The sequence below is a fragment of the Vespa crabro genome, chromosome 9 (genome assembly GCF_910589235.1).
Source record: "Vespa crabro chromosome 9, iyVesCrab1.2, whole genome shotgun sequence".
Classification (NCBI taxonomy): domain Eukaryota; kingdom Metazoa; phylum Arthropoda; class Insecta; order Hymenoptera; family Vespidae; genus Vespa; species Vespa crabro.
Genome location: NC_060963.1, coordinates 2,227,501 through 2,245,000, shown reverse-complemented (window position 1 = coordinate 2,245,000; position 17,500 = coordinate 2,227,501). Strand labels below are relative to the sequence as shown.

At 37.6% G+C, this 17,500-nt stretch overlaps 1 protein-coding gene and 1 long non-coding RNA gene across 3 annotated transcripts in view; one reads left to right on the top strand and one right to left on the bottom strand.

Moving 5' to 3' along the window:
• LOC124426915 overlaps nt 1-17,500 on the bottom strand; it is a 41,751-nt gene that overhangs the window by 5,804 nt on the left and 18,447 nt on the right. The window lies entirely within an intron of this gene.
• LOC124426918 lies at nt 1,243-4,926 on the top strand. Of its 2 annotated transcripts, XR_006942836.1 has the most exons (5): nt 1,243-1,365; nt 1,611-2,185; nt 2,337-2,842; nt 3,909-4,099; nt 4,237-4,926. It is a non-coding gene; the product is annotated as an uncharacterized LOC124426918 (long non-coding RNA). The 2 variants fall into 2 exon arrangements; XR_006942835.1 differs by having other exon boundaries at nt 1,611-2,842.

Genomic DNA, 17,500 nt, shown 5'->3' with positions numbered 1-17,500 from the left:
GGAGAAAGAAGACGAAGGCGAAGAGTAAAAAAAGGTAGACGAGGACGAAACGAAAAAAAAAAAAAAAATAGAAAAGAAAAGGGAAAATTATAAATATGAAATGAACGAAATATTCCCAACGATCAAGTAATCAATCGATAATATTAATATACTTTCTATAAAATCATGATGATATTACGTACAAATTGAGACTTGTAATATGTGTTTTATCAATTAAATCCTCTCGTAATTGAAAAAGAACGTTAGAGGTTAGGATATATCTATGGATTTTTGTTAGTAACGAATAATGTTTGCGTTCGAGGGAATGGAAGAAGAGAATAAGAGAAACAAAGATAGAAAGAAAGAAAGGAAAAGAGAGAAAGCAAGCACCCGTTCTCATCGATCTTATCCCGTTCGAACGTATATCGAGAACAAAGGACGATTGTGGACGAGGCTTTAAGGATATCGACGAGGAGAGAAAGAGACTCGGGCGGAGTAGTAGCATTGAAGAGAATAAGTGAGTGACTGACTGAGTGAAAGAGAGAGAGAGAGAGAGAGAGAGAAAGAGAGAGAGTGTGAGAGAGAGGACGAAACGCAAAGCGTCGCGCGAGTGCCAATGTGTTTTCCCAGTTGGGTCAAACACCCTGAAGCTCTCTCAGATAAGGTTCCCAACCTTGGCACGGCCAAGCAAAGTAGTAACTGCGTAACCGTAGGTGCCGCACTTACGACACGGCGTGTTGTTGCGGCCGTCGGCGAGTCGGCCGTTCGCAGCACACGACTACGCAAGAATCGTGCGTGCTGCGAGCCATTAAAACGCGTCTCTCTCTTTCTTTTAAACGTATCGGATAAAGAGAAAGAGAGAGAGAGAGAGAGAGAGAGAGAGAGAGAGAGAGAGAGAGAGAGAGCACAACTTGACGATGTCTTCTCTCCTCAAACTTAAATCATTCTTACCCCCGTCTAACTACCTCCTTTCCACTCACTCTCTCTTCTCTCTCTCTCTCTTTTTCTCTGATTCAATCAAACAAACGAATAGAGAAATATTAATGAAAGCGATATTAAAATTGGCGCCGCCATTTGGATGATTATTCAAGTTTCTTAAGAAGCGTTTAAAGATAAAACGTTTGTAAAAGAATTCTAACCTCCTTATACCACCCACGAAGCGTATTCTATCGACCGAAGGCATCGTTAATTACTGTGGCAGGTAATAAACACGCTTGGACGTGACACGAGCTAAAAGAGAGAGAGAGAGAGAGAGAGAGAGAGAGAGAGAGAGAAAGAGAGAGAGAGAGAGAGAGAGAGAGAGAGAGAGAGAGAGGAATCGTGTCCGCGCGCGCGTACTAGCGGGCGCACGCGGGAAATGCAACGGAGCCGGCTACTATTATACAGGTAAAGGTGGAAAAGGCAGTGGCCGGTGCAGCATCGCGTATATATGTTATATATATATATATATACTATGTATATATAATTATGTATACATATATATAACGCATTCATATATATATATATATATATATCATACACAATACATATAACATTATACGATTAATGATATATATATATATATATACATGCATGTTTGTATATATCCACATATACGATATATGTATACATACATATGTATCGTTGTTCAGACGTGACCCTTGTCCTTCAAACGGCCTTTCTACGAGCGTACGGCAGCTCGACTGGGTGTAGGTACGCCATACGTGTCGCATACCTAACGAACGCGCGTACCATGCGACGAGAAAGCCGGCCACCGACGCACCCGTCGTTGACGACGACGTCGTCGTCGTTTCGACGTATACTACGTTTATTCTATATTACATAGGTACGTTGTACACCTACGTACGTACACATGTATGTATGTATATATGCGATGATCGCCCGAGCGCAACGACCGGCTGCCGGTTCGACATAACCTACGATTCTTCTATACCAGTAACGTAATCACCGAACCACGAACCACGTCCCTTTTATCTTTCTCAAGAAATATTTATTTTAATGGGAAAATGTCTATCGAATATTTTTCTTTTTTTCTTTTTTTCTTTTTTCCTTTTCTTTTTTTTCCTCTCTTTTTTCTTTTCTTTTTTTTTACGATCGAACGAACGGTTTACATCGTGCGAGTCTTAATCGTTGGTCGTATAATTATTGTAGATATAGGTATACGACGAGAGGACAGAAGCGATTGACGAATCGAAATCGGATATAAGTAAGTTATATCTGAAAAATATTTTCTCCGATTGTCTTTCTAGATCTTTTTTATTTATTTATTTTATTTGAATTATTTTTTATTTATTTCTTCCTTCTTTATATTTTCATTTATTTTATTTCTTTCCTTTTTTAAGTAAAATTTTTTACAGAGGAAAAATATACAAGAGGGATCTCGAGTTATGCGAACAGTGAGTACACATATATCCGGACGGTCGGTCCATCGGTGAGAGTACGCGACGATTAAAAATACGCAACGCGCAGCACGCGCCTGAATAGCGTGGTGCCGGCGAACGACGTATGCGTACACGTTGGGTATGCGTATGTATGTATACGCGTGTGATCGTGCGTGCGTGCGTGCGCGTATGTGTGTCTCTCGTTAAATAGACGAGTGTTCAGCGATACGAGTATACCGAAGACGACGAAGACGAAAACGAAGACGACGGAGTTTAGAGGAACGTTGTTTGTCCGTGATAAGAGGACAAACCGTACTCGGCTAGTGGCGCCTGTATCGTAGCCAGTGACGGATCGGGTGAGCTTGAGGCACGGTGCCACGCGTGCCATCGAGCTCCAAAAATTGATTGCCATCCCATTATGTGTTGCGCTTTCGATTCCTCGCGTAACTTCATTGCGACGTGTGTGGTCCCCGATTACGTGGGTACGTACGTACAACATACAAACATACATACATACATACATATATATATACATGTATAGATGTGATATAGCATGTTACTCTGTTTTACCGACCGTGTCGATAAATGGAAAATTTTCTTTTCGCGACTTTGAAAGGAAACAAAGGGAAAGTAAGTTAAAAAAGAAAAAAAAAGAAGAAGAAGAAATAAGAAAGAAAAAAAAAAAGCAAAACAAACAAAAGAAGAGATAGGTATAAAACTAAATTAAACGAAATAAACTTCGAATATAACTTAAACGAAACGAAACTTTGATTGCTTCTTTATCTTCTTGAAAGCAACATTTGTTAAAAAGATCGTAAGCTCTCTTTTTATATCTTTTCCTTCTTTTTTTTTTTCCTCCTCTCTTTGAACGCTTTCGCAGGCGACGGATCGATCGAGGGCGAAGGCAACTTCGTAGTCGAAACTAGTTATGTACAACACACTACCCCCTCCCCCCCCCCTACCCCGACACGACTAACGTAGTAACCGCGTAATGACCTGATCGTTTATGCTAACCAATATATATATATATATATACATACATACACACATTTATACTATGGATCTGCATACGTTATGTGTAGCTAATATACATACATAAACATATATATATATATGTATATATATATATATATATATACAGACTTGCGTTTGAGTTCGTCAGAAGTTGTACATAAGTGATAAAAGTCCGGAACAGATTACTGGAAGGGAGGGGAAAAAAAACGAGGTACCACGCTGAGATAGACAAACTAGGAACGAGAACGAAAAACGTTTAAACGGCATTCCTTTACACGCCAGTATGATTCACGGTGGTCTACATCTATACATGTGTGTATCCATATATATATATATATATATATATATATATATATATATATATATACATAAAAAAAGGGAGAGAAAAAGAAGAGAAAAAAAAGGTTGAAATGATTCGATCGAATCAAAGATCGATTCGCTCGTTGGCTCGCTCGCTCATTCCTCGCGCCTTTATGGATACGATAATGATCATTGGCGCAAGAACACGATGTGATCGGCATACTGGGCTTATAGGGATTGTGGATAGGGAGGGAAAGGACAGGGATCATTTTCGTCGTGACCTTCGCACATTATAACGAAGAAAACCAAAGAGAAATTTTACGAACAAGTTCGTATGTCCGTCGCGCTGTTTACCTTGAAGTTCCCCTCCTGAAGGTCCGCAAGAAGAAGAAGAAGAAGAAGAAAAAGAAGAACTTTCAGAAGAGGTTCGAAAAGATTTTTTTCCTTATCTATTTTATTTTTTTTTTTTTTTTTTCTTATTTCTTCTTCTTTTGCTTTTAATTTTTCCTTTCTTGATCCTTTCTCCTTTTTCTTTTTTCTTTTTTTTTTTCTCTCGTTTCAGATATCCACCATATCGGCTTCTAATGCATCTTAGCGAAGTGAGACGTACAAATGACGACGACGATTATGAACCAATCGATTGAAATTGTAATATCGAAGGATTGAAATAACTCTAGCTTCGTCAAAGATAAAAATTACACGGAACGGGAGGAATAAACTCTTATATCGTAGTTTCTGCGGTATAGCTGCGATCGATGATAGACATAGGAAATAAAAAAAAAGAAAAGAAAAAAAAAAGAAAAAAAAAAAGAAGAAGGAAAGAGAGAGGGAGCGAGAGAGAAACAGGAAAATGAAACTTTTATCCCCTTCGCTTTTGATCTATAAATTGCTGTTTTGATCTATAGATCGCTGTCTCTACTGAGCGACAGGTGAATCGACGATGCATTCGTCGACGTCTTTCACGAATATCTTATCCTCTTCTATCCGGCAACATGCATATATTATATGAAGGAAAAAAAAACGACAAAAAATAAAAAAGAAGAAGGTAAAAAAAAGGAGAAGAAGAAGAAATAAACACGACCAAAGCCGTAAAATGTTTCTTAATTTTTCTCTTTCTCTCTTGCTAGCTATCTCGAAAAATTATTCCACGTGCTTTTACACGCTTATTCTCACCGAAAGTACGTCTTATTGTTAATAAACAATATATATATATATATATAAAGTGAATGATATATGTGAGTATATGTGTCTACATTTTGTCTCTGTCGTTTTCTTTCATCTTAACGTTTTGCATTTCCTTCTTTCCTGAGAACGCCCACGGTCTTTTGGTAGTGCGCTCACGCGCAAATACTTCGCGACGTCATACGTATCCGTGTATTATGGTACGTGAAATGAATACCATGTAAGATTGGTATAGTCATAAACGATGTTTATAGTGGTGTATCGGTCGACATATTAAAATCGTTGGTAAGGTGGAAGAAGAACGGTCGCATGTGTCTCTCTCTCTCTCTCTCTCTCTTTCTTTTTCTCTATGTGTATGTATCTATGTCTCTCTTTCTCTTTCTCTTTCTCTATGTGTGAGTGTATGTGTTTGTGGACGCATGCGGTATATCGCAGATCCGCTATGTAAACGCGCGAGTATTTCTAAAATTAGTGGTCCGACTAAAATTAATATAATCGTCGTCAACGTCGTCAACGTCGTCAACGTCGTCAACGTCATCGTCATCGTCGTCGTCGTGCTTTTCCATCTCGGGAAGTCCCTTGAGAAAACGTCGAGGGAATAATGATCGATGTCTGGTTCCTTCTTTTTCTTCATTTATATATGCATTTTCTTTTTATTATTTTTAATATGTTTCTTTTTTTATTCTTTTCTCTCTCTCCCTCTCTCTCTTTCTTTTTTTTCTTTCTTTTTTTTTTTTTTTTTTTTGTTTTTTTCATACACAAAAATATAAAGTCTATTTAAACTAAATGCGATTGACGGAAGTGAACCTTTGAAATTAAATATGGGATCACCTTTCCAAGTGAACGAATTTAATTAGAAATCAAATTCAATGGATTTAATTAGAAATCAAATGCAATTTATATGTACGTATGTATGTATCTATGTATAGATACATGTATCGTATCATATTGTATTTTATCTTCTTCAGTTTTGCCTTAAAAAATTTGTCAAAATGTTTCAAACCCGTCATGATTTTCTTTCCATTTCAATGGCGAACGCCATGGTGTTCTATATAATTACGATAAATAAATTCTGCACGAGCAAATTTGAATGGCAACGATATATATATATATATATATAGATAGATAGATAGATATCGTGAAGAGTAAGAAGATATTATAGGGAAAGAGAGAGAGAGAGAGAGAGAGAGAGAACATAGAACATAGAAATGATTCTATTGACATAATAAATCTCTCCATAAAGAATTAATTAAATTACGATATCGACGAGAATCGATCGCGATTTATTTACAAAGAAACGATTTATGTAAACAAATTAATTGGAACGATTTCAAAGAATCGTGCTTTCTACGATATAACACAGAAAAGGATTTGCAGAAGAGAAGTACGATAAAAAAAGAAAGAAAGAAAGAAAGAAAGAAAGAAAAAAAAAGGAAGAATAAAGAGAGAGAGAGAGAGAGAGAGAGAGAAAGAGTAGAAAGAAAGAAAGAAAGAAAGGAAAAAAGAAAAGAAAGGAAACAAAAGAGAGAAAAGGTTAAGTCCCGCTAGCGTGGTCGTAAAACATGGAAAACACAATGATATCATACACCCGTGAAGGAGCTTTCGTATATATGTACCGAAGAGAGGACGACCGTGCTTGGCTATATAAGATACGTGTTGACTCTTTGTAATGGCAGAATAAAAGATGGCCCGACGCCAGTGAAGGCGCCACATACCAGGCGCCGCCTAACCTCTCTTTTCCTTCTCTCCTCTCCTCACCTTTTCCCCAGTCCCAGCGAACTCGTCTCGTTCTCTCTCTCTCTCTCACTCTCTCTCTCTCTTTTGCTCGCACGATTCGCCGCTTACCCCCCTCCACCATTCTACAGTGGCGCTCCCACCACTCTTGGACTCGCTTGATCACCCGATAGCTTTGCTCCAACCGTACTACCTCCCCTCCAGTTAAGTTAGAGTCCCCCCTCCCCCACTATCCGGCATCGTCTCAACCACGCACGCTGCTACCACGTCCTTCTACGACCTCCTGTCCTCTGTACGCCGCTGCACTGCCCCCACCCCTCCCAGTCCCGCTGCCGCCGCTCCTCCTCCGCCCTGCCGGACAATTCTTTAACCCTATATAAACACGACCGCGTGTGCATGCATATATATATATACATATATATATATATATATTATATGTACATAAACGTGCTAACGCCATACGTGAGAACATATACACAAGTATTATTAGAAAAGCGCGTAAATAATATGCCATTTCTTTTCAGTGTATATGAAATGGTAGTATATATATATATAATATATATATATATATATATATATATATATATAGAGAGAGAGAGAGAGAGAGAGTATACATCTTTTTTTTCGCAGGTTTGTGTCGAACGTCACAGTCAGCTCTTTCTCTCTTTTTCTTTGCTTCCGAGATATATCCTCCCCACCTCCATCTCCTCCTCCTCCTCCTCCTCCTCCTCCTCCTCTTTCCTCCTTTCGAAGCATGCTCGAGATATGCACTTTGAGATCGCGTTCGGTAATTTTGCAAGAGCGCAGACAGGCAGTGGTGTAAGAACGAAGGGAACTCGGCCGCGTACTTCTCACATTCGCATAGCTTTCGTGTCGCGTTCTATTCGATCTTACGAAGTCGATTGAGTTACGTCAGAAACGAAAGAAAGAAAGAAAGAAAGAGAGAAAGAACGAACGTACGAACGAATGTACGAACGAAAGAACACGGGGGTGGGGGGTGGAAGTATCGTCTTCGTTCGTCGTAATATAGAAAAGGATCTTTCAAACGAGTTTTGTATGATCCAGAATTTTTTTTTTTTTTTTTTTTTTTTTTTTTTTTAAGGCTAAAGCGACGAAAATTTTTCTATATGGAATAATAAACGTGAACGAGAGCTTAGAGTAAGCGCGCAAGAAGAACGATAAAAATCTACGAATCCATGAGAACATTGGACATTCTGGAAGAGGAGAAGAAGAAGGAGGATGAGGGGAAATGGGATGGAGAGGGGAAGGAGATGGGATTGGGGGAGACGACTCGTCGTAAAGACGAAACGGGAGGAATGTCTTTCTTCTCTCTCTCTCTCTCTCTCTCTCTCTCTCTCTCTCTTTCTCTCTCTCTGTGCTCGCTTTCGAGGGGACAACGAAACGGTGTATATACATTGGAAAAAGAAAAAGAAATGGAAGAAGTTAGAAGAAAGAAGATGAAGATGAAGATGAAGAAACGCACGTAAGCAGTGGCTTAAGATATCGATTTATATAAATTTTCATATCGATCGTGTCGTATAACGTTGGCCAGTTAACGTAGAAAAGAAGAAAAAAAAAAAATAAAAAAAGAAAGAAAAGGAAAAGAAAGAAAAGAAAACTAAACAATCAAATAAACAAATAAACAAACAAACAAACAAACAAAAAAAAGGAAGAAATATTTATTGCGTAAGGATCTTTTAACTCACGATCACCGGACCGTTCTAACAAAATCCAACGGTATTTGTTATAATGAGAAATTCAATTCTGGGAAAATTATCATGATTGCCCTAAACACTATTCGATTAGTAGTATTAAAGAATGTTAATTGGGCTTTTGCACATGCGATACACATATGTAATATGTATGTATGTATGTATGTATCGACTTGATTGGTTGGATCACCACCTGTCTAACGTACTTGTGACAAGATAATTTTAGTTTTCTTTTTTTTTTTTTTCTGTCAATATCGACAGACAGAGAGAGAGAGAGAGAGAGAGAGAGAGAGAGAGAGAGAAAGGGTAGGAAGGAGAGGTTGAGAAAAGGAAAGAAAGAAAAACAGAAAAAGAGAGAGAAAAGAAAAATAGGGAAAGATAGAGATAAAATGATCGAGGAAAATCTGGAACGCATGGCAAAATTGCATGGAGCAATTAGCGCGTGCATAAGCATACATATACGCGTACATACATACGTACATACATACATACATACATATGTGCTTGGAGTTACGCGTGCGCGGCTTAATTCCTGAGTATTTCTATTCCCTTGTCTCTCCTCTCCTCTCGTCTTCGTTCGCGTACCAACGAACGCGCGTGCGATCAGCCTCTCTGTAACACTCCTACTGTTTTCTCTCTCTCTCTCTCTTTCTCTTTCTCTCTTTCACTCTCTTTCTCTCTGCGATCGCGCTCATAAAGCTGCGTTTCCACTTGACGCGAGTTTAACTATACTTCCGAAGAGATATCGAAAGATGAGAGAAAGAAGAAGAACCAATGGAAAATTGCTTACGAGGAAACTCTTAGAAAATGGCTCGATAAGCTTTCAAGAGAATTTTCTGTAATAAAGGAAATAACACGATAGATATACGATAATATCGTCATACAAATTTTCCTCCTCCTAAGTATCTTATAAATACTTTACTTCGACGTTGAATATAGTGACGAGTTAAGAACGATTTTAAGAACGGTTTTGGTTTAAATTATTCAAATGTTTATTATTTACAAAGGAGAAAGAATCTACGAAAGTATCAACATTATTACGACGTTATATTAACTCACGTTTTCTAAGCGAAAGCTCTCGCGACTTTTTCGATAACCTCGTTTCCTAATACACAGTTAACAGCCTAAGCCGATATTATCGTCTCGCAAGAATAAATGTAGTAGTAGTAGTAGTAGTAGTAGTAGTAGTAGTAGTAGTAGTAGTAGTAGTAGTAGTAGTAGTAGTAGTAGTAGTAGTAGTAGTAGTATCAGTAGTAGTAGTAGTAATAGTAGTAATAGTAATAGTAGTAGTCAGGCTACTTGCCGCGCTTCGTTGCCTCGCCTCAATCGAGAGTATACGTAGTAGTATATACGTATATACATACATAGATACATACATACATACATACATAGAAAGGAGACGCGAGTCACCCACGCGATTCCGATCCGTGAAAGGCGCCGTTTACCGATTATATATCGATTATATACCGATTCTCCGATCGTTATTATCATTATTGTTATACGCTTCTTTCCTCCTCTAAGTAGAAATGTAGAGATAGAGAGAAAAAGATAGATAGATGGATAGTTAGATAGGGAAGGAGAGAGAGAGAGAGAGAGAGAGAGAGAGTAAAAGTAAGGAGATAGATAGATATATGGAGAGAAAAAGAGAACTACGAGTACTTGTAAGTTTATCTACGATTATCGCCTTTTAAACGTCTCTGACATTCGCGTCCCATTTATCGGTTACACACTCTTATTAACCAACGAATAATCGCGCATAAGTTCCCATTCGAAATCTGTCCGCAAGTAGACGTGGGCTTAGCGCGTGGGCGGAGCGGAAGATGGAAACACATGGCCGAGAAAGAGACTGAGAAAGAGAGAGAGAGAGAGAGAGAAAGAGAGAGAGAAGATACTTAAGCCGAAGGCCCCCGTGGAAATTCAATCTCGTCTCGATACGACGACGACATTAACGAAAGGCGCCTGCACAGTCCCCTCCTATCCCCCCCTTTCGTATTCCCTCCTCCCACATCTCTTTACCTCTCCCTGCTCCTTTTCACTATCTCTTCGACCATTCACAAGAACGAGCCGGACCGGTCCCAACGAAAAGATCGTGACCGATCGAGAGGATGCTTTCGGACCCATTGGCGTAGCCCAAACTCTGATTATTAGCTTGTTAAAGAAAAAGAAAAAAAAAAAAAAGAAAAAAAAAATAAGAGACACCTAAGAAAAATATATTTTTTTTTCTCTTCTCGGAGAGAAAGTTTTTCTCTTCTTTTTTCTTCTTCCTTTTTTGTTTATTTTCTTTTTGTTTTACGTTGGTAACTCTACTTTTGGTCTCATTCAGAAAGATTTTTTTTCTTTTTTTTTTTTATGTTTATTCGATCAACACCATTTGATCGAATGCATTTCGTCTCGTGGACAGGCACGTTTTCAAATCGATTAACAACGCACGAAATGATAGATTTACGATTTTAAAGGAAAATTAAGAAATAAAAAAAAATTGTCAATGGTTAGTAAATTTTATGAAAAGTTTATTGATCCCTCGAATATAATTATTAATTAAACCGATATATTAGTAGATACTTAATTACATATACTTAGGTATATACATGTATACTTTTATATTTGTGCATGTGTTTGTATATATATATATATACGAATGGAGATAGATTAAAGATGATTTCCAATGAATGTGTCGGTCTCCTTGAAAACGGAAATAGTCATACAAAATTTACGAAACTTTGATGATAAAGGAATTGTGAGAATGAAATTTCGCGTAAAGAGACATGCGAATTTTGATGGATGGCCGCCATCTTATCTCTCTCTCTCTCTTTTTCTTTTTTTCTCTTTAACTATGTTTCGGAGAAAAATTTATTCCGTTCGAACGTGGGAATTCATTGTGATTTAATTATTCGTTTAATCGAGATCGTGTCATCGTTTTTCATGGAAAATATCGTATATGTAATTATATAAATGAACGTACTTATGTATCATTGAGTACGTGAGTACGTGCGTATACTACTTGTGGGTTTTATTAATTTAGTTTGTCGATGACGAAGAGGACGACGATGACAACAACGACGACAACGACGAGAACGACGAGAACGACAAGAACGACACGCTTGTTTGTACGTTCCGATAAATTCCTATCTTATAACGGGGAAGAGCGTAAGGTTAAGAGCGATTACGATCGTTCGTGCGCGCGCGCGCTTTTATAATTGTACAAGGAAAATTTGTAAATTTGAACGTAACTAATCGAAAGACCATCGAAATTATAATAACGATCGATAGAAATGATAAACCGTTATCGAATTAGTTATCGATAATTGAGATTACGTATACGAAATAGAGAAGTATTTTAATGCGATATTATTACTCGTCGTCTATAAATAATTCTGACGGAACTATACGTGACATGTTTTTATTAAAGAAAAAAAAGAAAAGAAAAAAGAGAGAGAGAGAGAGAGAGAGAGAGAGAAAAGAAAAGAAAAGAAAAGAAAAGAAAAAAAGGGATTAAGAAAAAATCGTTGTTAATTTTTTTTCACGTTTTTCGTTTCGCGATTTTTTTTTTTTTTTTTTTTTTTTTTTTTTTTTTTTTTTTTTTTTTTTACGAAAGTATGTCCTTCGCAAAGAGACGTGACTCGAATTTCATCGTGTAATTATTGACTCGACAATTCACAGTTAAAATCCATGACGTTACCTATTCATAAACAGAGCGCAAGACTTTAATACGCGTTTGTCTCTGTAGATATCATTTTCACGTTTTAGCCTCTTTTTATCAGAGCACGTCGTCGCTCGTGGAAATTTATCTGACGAAAAAATAAAAGAAAAAAAAAAAAAAAAAAAAGAAAAAATTTAATTACGTACAATATGAATGAAGACAGAAAAAAACGGGGGAGAAAAAAAAATAATAAATAAATAAATAAATATAAAAATAACTAATCCTATTTTTATCGTTGAAACGTTGTAATGACTTCAATAAATCAAATGATTAAGTAAACGTATTGAGACACAACAGAGAGAAAGAGAAAGAGAAAGAGAGAAAGAAAGAGACGAGAGTATGCGATTGCTAAAGTGACAATATGGATGAGTAGGATTAGTTTCTCCGTGATATTAGTTTTTCATCTTTACCAACGGCGTAAAAGTACATAACGATGATATATAGTTAAACGAAGAGTAGTACCACTTCTGGATCTATTTTCACTTCGATCGAAGGATCGAGGCCGTCGACCTAAACGGATCTCTTGTATACAAAAGAAAGAAACAGAAAGAGAGACAGACAGACAGACAGACAGACAGACAGACAGACAGACAGAGATAGAGAGAGAGAGAAAGAGAGAAAGAAAGAAAGAAAGAGAGAAACTGAATAGGTACGGTAGCAGAAGGAAGATGGCTAAAACGACGTCGTCGTCGTCGAGCAATCAGTCCTTCATTTTATTAAGAGGCTTATTCGCGCCGCGATTTCATTCCGGCTTCTCTCAAGTGGCCTGATCCAATTCGATTTCATGCCGCATACCCTCCTTCTCCTCCTCCTCTTCTTCTTCTTCTTCTTCTTCTTCTTCTTCTTCCTTCTTCTCCTCCTCCTCCTCGAGCTCTCTTCTTCTTCTTCTTTTTCTTCGTCTTCTTCATCTTTTTCTAACATGCCGTCGATCTCGTTGTCGTTCTTTTTCCATTGGTACGCGAAGAGCTTACAGCTCGTGCACTCGATCACGAAGTTCTTCTTCCTCTATTTTCCAGTTCGACCGAGTGAACGACGATGAGGAGTAACTGATGCAACGCGATCGATTCGACCGATTGATTTCGAGGAAGACGAAGGCAAACGTGACCGATCGGCCATCGATTCCGAATGAATCACGAAGAAAAGAGAGTGAGAGAGAGGGGGAGAGAGAGAGGGGGGGAGAGAGAGAAATAAAAAGAATCGAGGAAAAATCCATTACGCGAGTAGCATCGTTTTCCGCAAGAAAAAAAAAAAAAAAGAAGAAAAAAAAAGCAACTGAGATCAATGGATGTCTAAAAATTAAATCGCGGAAGCTGTTACTTCCTCTTGGAAGAGATATCTCCCCTTTAAGGACTTCGATCGAACTTTCCCAAGACCGACCTTGACCTTCTTGCTCGGATAACTCGTCGAAAAAAAAAGGAGAAAAAAGAAAGAGAGAGAGAGAGAGAGAGAGAGAGAGAGAGAGAGAGAATCTCGAGTTCCATTCATTTCGCTTTTCAATTTTTGCGACGTTTATCCTTTTCTTTTTCTTTTCTTTTCTTTTTTTTTCTTTTTTATTTTTCTTTTTTATCTATTAATACGATAATACAATACGATTCGATAATACGATATATGTGTTACGATCGGTTTAGAGATATTCAGATAAACTCCCGGAGAAAGTAAAGGATATACCGGTGTTTGATCGCCTGTTGAATGAAAGAGAGAGAGAAAGAGAGAAAAAGAAAGAAAGAGAAAAGATATAGAGATGCACACAGAGACATTATTGAAAGAAAGAAGAAGAAGAAGAAGAAGAAGAAGAATACGAAGAAGAAGAAGAAGAAGAGAAAATAAAAGGAAAAGGACGTAATGAGTCTGCCATTCTGACTCGAGGGTGTTCGGATCTCGTGAGAGGAAGAGAAAAGAGAAGCGAACGAGTGAGAGAGCAAGCAGAGAAAGAGAGAGAGAGAGAACAACCTGTTGCGGAGCAACAGGAGAATACGTGGGTGTTTCAGAGAGACATAATCCTATCCTCCCGTTTCGAAGAGATTTCAAGGGTCTCATAACGAAATTTGGTTTAACTCGTTCCTTTTCTCACGGTTTCCTTTTTTGTATTATCCTCGTTAATATTACGCTAATACATTATGCTCGTGAACCAACTAAGCTACAAACACATACATATCATACGTGCACAAACATAAGCACACGTGCATTAAAGTAAAATCGGTTATGCATGTACGTGTCTAAGTGTATACACATACGCACACACACACACACACAACCACACACATATATGTATGTATTTATATGATATCTGCATATTTAATGTCACGTTCTTCGCGTAATTCATCGAGATGGTGAGGGAACTGAGTGGGGAGGAGAGAGGAGGAGACGAAGGAATGGATAGGAAGAGAGAGAGAAAAAAAGGAAATGGCGGAATTGTATCCTAAGCAAAACTATGAAGAGGACGACCCACGTCGAAACGAAGATATTGGCCAATATGCCGCGCGTCGAGTAGGTAGACCGAGGCCAAAAAAGATAGAAATAGAGAAGAATCTTCTTCTGATAAATGATCGGTACGTTTTATACGTGAAATATCTCGATTAATCATTTTGAAACGATAGGACGTCTTACGTACACATACACATACATACGTATATATACATATACATATATATATATATATATATATATATATATATATATATATATATATATGCATAATCGTTCAAATTTCTAAACGTGTAATAATTAAATTATGCTCCGGATTAAATTTAAAATGAGAGAGAGAGAGACAGAGAGAGAGAGAGAGAGAGAGAGAGAGAGAAAGGGATAGAACGAATAAGATTCAACATCGTATATCGATCGATCGTCTGCTACGAAGGAAGGAAAGGAAAGGAAAGGAAAGGAAAGGAGAGAGAGAGAGAGAGAGAGAGAGAGAGTGCTAGAGCCAAAATAAATCAATAAAATAGCAAGCCGAGTCGAGCACGTACGTGTATGCGTGTTAACGTAGAGAGAAAGAGAGAGAGAGAAAGAGAGAGTGTATGGAGAGAGTAACAGAGTAAGAAAGAGAGAGAGAGAGAGAGAGAGAGAGAGGAGGGTGGTGGCGAGACGAGAGACAGGAGGAGAGGAGAAAGAGGAAAGGAGAACGAGCGAGGTCGAGACACGCGGCAGCTGTCTGGCGCCAGGGGTCCCCCTGTTCCCTCAAACAGTCGCGCCGAATGCCACCCACCTTCGTCGACCTATCGTGCCATTCTCAAACCTGCATCCCGGGAGCCGGCTTTCCTTCCTCTCAGCTTTTTCTTTTTTTTCCTTCCTTTTGCCTTTTTCCTTTTTCTTTTTCATTCTTCCCTTTCTTTACTCTTCTTTTTTCTTTTCTCTCTCTCTCTCTCTCTCTCTCTCTCTCTTTCTATCTATCTCTCGTTTTCTCTCTCTCTCTTTCTATTTCATTCTCGACAATTATTTCGAAGGTGCCCCGGAATATTCACCGACGAAAGGGCCGCCATTTTTGTTCCTCGGCCAAATCTCTCATATTAAATCAGCTTATATCATTAAATATATATATATATATATATATATTGTTTATAAATTATTATATTTATAAATTAAGTATATATATATATATATATATATATATATATACATATAAAAAATTAATCGATGCCGATCATAAATTTAATTGCTAATATCTATAAATTCAATGAAGAAAAGTTTATTGGTATCGCGATAAAGTTAAAGTTTCGAGGCGGAAGATTTAAAAAGAAAAGAGATTCGAGTGCGTGGCTACTTGGAAGAGTTCGACGAGTGGCTCGGTCAATTTCTCTCTCTCTCTCTCTCTCTCGCTGTCTCTCCTTCTCTTTCGCTCTTCCTCGGCATTCGCGTTGAATACTTCGCCACGGACGCAATTTGCTGCCGGCTTGGGAATGCCTGACGTCGTTAGAGCAGTGGCCTTTGCATTGGCAAAGGCAGATAGTAAAAGCAAAGGCCTCTCTCCTCCGATGATGCCACGAGGAAATCACAGCTCGTAAACGTTTCTCGGTCTTGACTCGCGTCCGTCTGTCTCTCTTCTATTCGTCTTCTTCTCTTCGTGACATCAACGTGGCTACGTACCGAACAATATATATATATATATGTATATATATATATATATGATGTGATACAAGAGATGATATATATCCATCATGATACGATATATATATATATATATTGAAAATAAGTCAATCATTTTTTCAAGTTCGATCGAACTCCTTTCGAAGGTCCCTTTTTTTTATTTTATTTCATTTTGTTCATTTTATTTATTTCTTTAATTGGCCTTTCTTTTTTTTTTTTAATATCACTGTTCCTATCGCTTTATAATCTATTATCTGTTGTCATAAAAAAAAAGAAAGAAAAAAAAAAAAAAAAACAAGAAAAAAAACGAAGACAAAAAAACAAGAAAAAAAATTGATCAATTCGGCGAAAACTATTTCTCGACCTTGTCCCAAATTCACGATAGGATCGAAAGAAAGAGCGAATAGAGAAGAAAGATATCTCTCTCTCTCTCTCTCTCTCTCTTTGTTTTTTTCAAGAGTCAAAATAAAAGGAGATAGAGAAAAGAGATAACTTTTTTCGTTTTGTAGTTGGGTCCTGAAATGTTTCAAGCGTTCTGCGAAGCAAACGAAGAGCGACCCGAAAAACGAAGAGAAGAGCTCGCGTACCACGCGGTGCGTCATGCGTGAAAACCTGCGCGCGCGTCAGCCTCGTGGAACGTCCGTGCCGAGGAAATTTCTTCAACGACGACGACGACGACGACGACGACGACTAAGACGACGACGATGACGAAGAAAAAGAAGAAGACTTCCTCGGAAAAATTTGAGCTATGTATAATTTTCTTTCGTATAGAATTTCTAATTTAAAAAGACATATATACATTTATATTTTCAATACTTATTATTTCAAATTTATATTTACATTTTAATTTTTTTCTAAAATTTTTACAAATATACAACAATTTTTATCATCATAATTATTAATAATCGTAATAATTTTATAATTACTGTTATTTTTAATTCTATAATTATTTCTATTGTAATATATATTTCGAATTAATCAAAATTCATATCTGTATAAAACAATAAAATATTCACTGTAGTGTATATATGTATATGTAAAAGAATAGAGTTAAATGAACTATAGCGAGATAAATTCTCGTAAAGAATGAAGAGTAGAAAAAAGGATGATAAAAAGTTGAAAGAAATCCGTGAACCTTGGTATCTCATTAAACATCGGTCCAAAACTTTTTCCGAGGAAAGATTTTTCCTAGAAAAGGGAAGAAAGAAAAACTGGGGAAGCAAAAGGAGGAGACAGACACACACACACACACACACACATAGAGAGAGAGAGAGAGAGAGAAAGAAAGAAGAACCTGTTGGCGAATTCGCCGGTAGGATCTCGATTGTAGGACGCGGAAGTGAAAAACGCGAGGTGAAGACGAAGAGAAGAAATCGTTCTCGTGGCGACGTTCAAGGTTAGCCACGTGGATATAG